The sequence below is a fragment of the Etheostoma spectabile genome, chromosome 6 (assembly GCF_008692095.1).
Source record: "Etheostoma spectabile isolate EspeVRDwgs_2016 chromosome 6, UIUC_Espe_1.0, whole genome shotgun sequence".
NCBI lineage: Eukaryota > Metazoa > Chordata > Actinopteri > Perciformes > Percidae > Etheostoma > Etheostoma spectabile.
Window position 1 is genome coordinate 22,329,166 of NC_045738.1, and position 2,492 is coordinate 22,331,657.

The 2,492-nt window shown below is 37.2% G+C and overlaps 1 protein-coding gene across 4 annotated transcripts in view; it reads right to left on the bottom strand.

Moving 5' to 3' along the window:
• The window catches only part of LOC116690929 (antizyme inhibitor 1), a 45,282-nt gene that overhangs the window by 26,035 nt on the left and 16,755 nt on the right, over positions 1 to 2,492 (bottom strand). The gene's annotated exons all lie outside the window — the stretch shown is intronic.

Consider the following 2,492-nt stretch of genomic DNA (forward strand, 5'->3'; position numbering starts at 1 on the left):
ATGATGTGTTTTTCCCTTGTGTGATACATGTGCAGGGAATGACTGATTGGAGCAAGCTCACACAATCATTAACCTATGATTAACCTGGAATATCATGCAGGCATGATAACATAAGCCTCAATGTTTTTTTTCTTGTAAAATCTGTAGTTTCTCAAGGGGCTAGGAAAAGTGTTACATCATATAACATTACAATAGTTTAAATGGGGTTCAAACAAAGTTTTATAGAAGGTGAGAAGTGCTTAGTGTGGAAGTAAATGTCTTACTTTAAAAAAAAAAAAACAGTCCAACATATTTAGATTTTTGGTTAGATGATCAATATGGCATTTGAAATTTAAACAATATAGATTCCGAGGAATTTAGTGGTGCTTACTCTCAATAATTTGTTCTTTTATTTTAAGACAAACGTGCTTGTTTACCAATTGATTTTTCTTGGAATGAAACACGTGTAATTTGTCCAACTGTTGTTAAGAGATAGTTTATTATACTTCTTAACTCTCTATTTATTATTTCTTGTGGTCCAACTGGACTCTTATGTGACATAAATGAATTTTTGTCGTCAGCAAATAAAATGACATTGTAGATTTTTTCAATCAGACCATTATACATGTGCCATACATGTGGTATTTCTTTTACTAAAGCCATACTGGGATGAAGCAGTAATATTTAGCTTATCAAGCTAGCCATTTAACCTCTTGTACACAACTCTCTCTAAGACCTTAGAGATTGTAGGCAAAATTGATTTAGGACAATATATCATATCATTGTTATCCCCAGATTTAAAAACAGGTATAATTTTTTCCCTTTTTAGCACAATTCCAGGGCGCTGTGAAAGATTTATACAATAGCTCCATGATATCAAGTGCAATGGCTTTCAGAATTTTACTACAGGTTTTATCCTTACCAGCAGTGTACAAACTTTGTAAGTTTGTGATGATTTTATAGACTTCATTGCAGTCAGTTGGCTTCCAAAAGAAAGAATTAACATAGTTGCCTGACAAGTAATGGAAACAATGTAATTATTAAAGCTATTTTCAAGATCAATGTCATTTGTGAAATTATTACTGAAATGAGAGTGTGTGCCCACAGTATTTGGGAGCATGGTGCTGTTTTGGCTCTATTTAAGTACTTAATTCAGCAATCCAAGACTTCTTGGAGTCGCCCTTTGATGCTTGTCTGAGGCATGTGTAGTGGTTAATTTTACTTTTCCTTATTTAAGTTTATTCCTATAATTACTGTATATTTCCTCATTTATAGCACTTGGTTTTTTTTAGAGATGTTTGTAAAGTCCATTTTTATGCATGATAGATTTTGTGATACCCTTTGTAACCATTGGCATCAGCTGTGTGCTTGGCCATCAAGTGGTATTTCACACTGGGCGTGCTGCGATGATAGCTCAGTTCACAACAACAAAACAAACAGATCACTTTGGTCTCATCAATAGAACCATTTGGTACTTTTAAAAGTAAATTTTCCATTCAGAATTTAATTGGCATCCATTTCGGTGTCTCGCGCTTGCCATCCACTCAAAACGTAACATTACTACTCTTTGGGCGTCTCACAAGCCCAAACAAGTGTGTGGCGTGCCGGTTTCGTTTCTGGTCTAGCTAACGTTACTAGTTGTTGCAACAGCATGCGACAAAACTACAAAGTTTGCTATGCCAAAAAGAACGTTAATCTCACGATAAAATGGGTTTGCGTTCACGCCGTTAATGATGCGTTTAACTGACACACACACGGGAGAACAAGTATTTGATACACTGCTGATTTTGCCAATATTTCTACTTACAAAGCATGTAGGTTTGTAATTTTTATCATAGGTACACTTCAACTATGAGATGGAATATAAAACAAAAATTCAGAAAATGTTTTAAATTAATTTGCATTTTATTGCATGACATAAGTAGTTGCTACCTTAGAAAACAGAATTGAATTTAATATTTTTGTGACCTTTGTTTGCAATTCCAGAGATCCTACGTTTCTTGCGGTTCTTGACCAGGTTTGCAAACAGAAAGAAGGATGTTTCCACCTCCATGCTTCTTGGTTGGGATGGTGTTCTCGGGGTTGTACTCATCCTCCTTCTTCCTACAAACACGGCGAGGGAGTTTAGACTTAAAAGATCTATTTCTGTCTCATTAGACCACATGACCTTCTCCCATTCCTCCTCTAGATCATCCAGATGGTCACTGGCAAACTTCAGACGGGCCTGGACAGGCGCTAGCTTGAGCAGGGGGGACCTTGCATGTGCTGCAGGATTTTAATCCATGACGGCGTTGCGTGTTCCTAATGGACTTCCTCGATACTGTGGTCCCAGCTCTCTTCAGGTCATTGACCAGGTCTTGCCGTGTAGTTCTGGGCTGATCCCTCACCTTCCTCATGATCACTGATGCACCATGAGGTGAGATCTTGCATGGAGCCCCAGACCGAGAAAGATTGACCGTCATCTTGAACTTCTTCCATTTTTTAAATAATTGCACCAACAGTTGTTGCCTTCT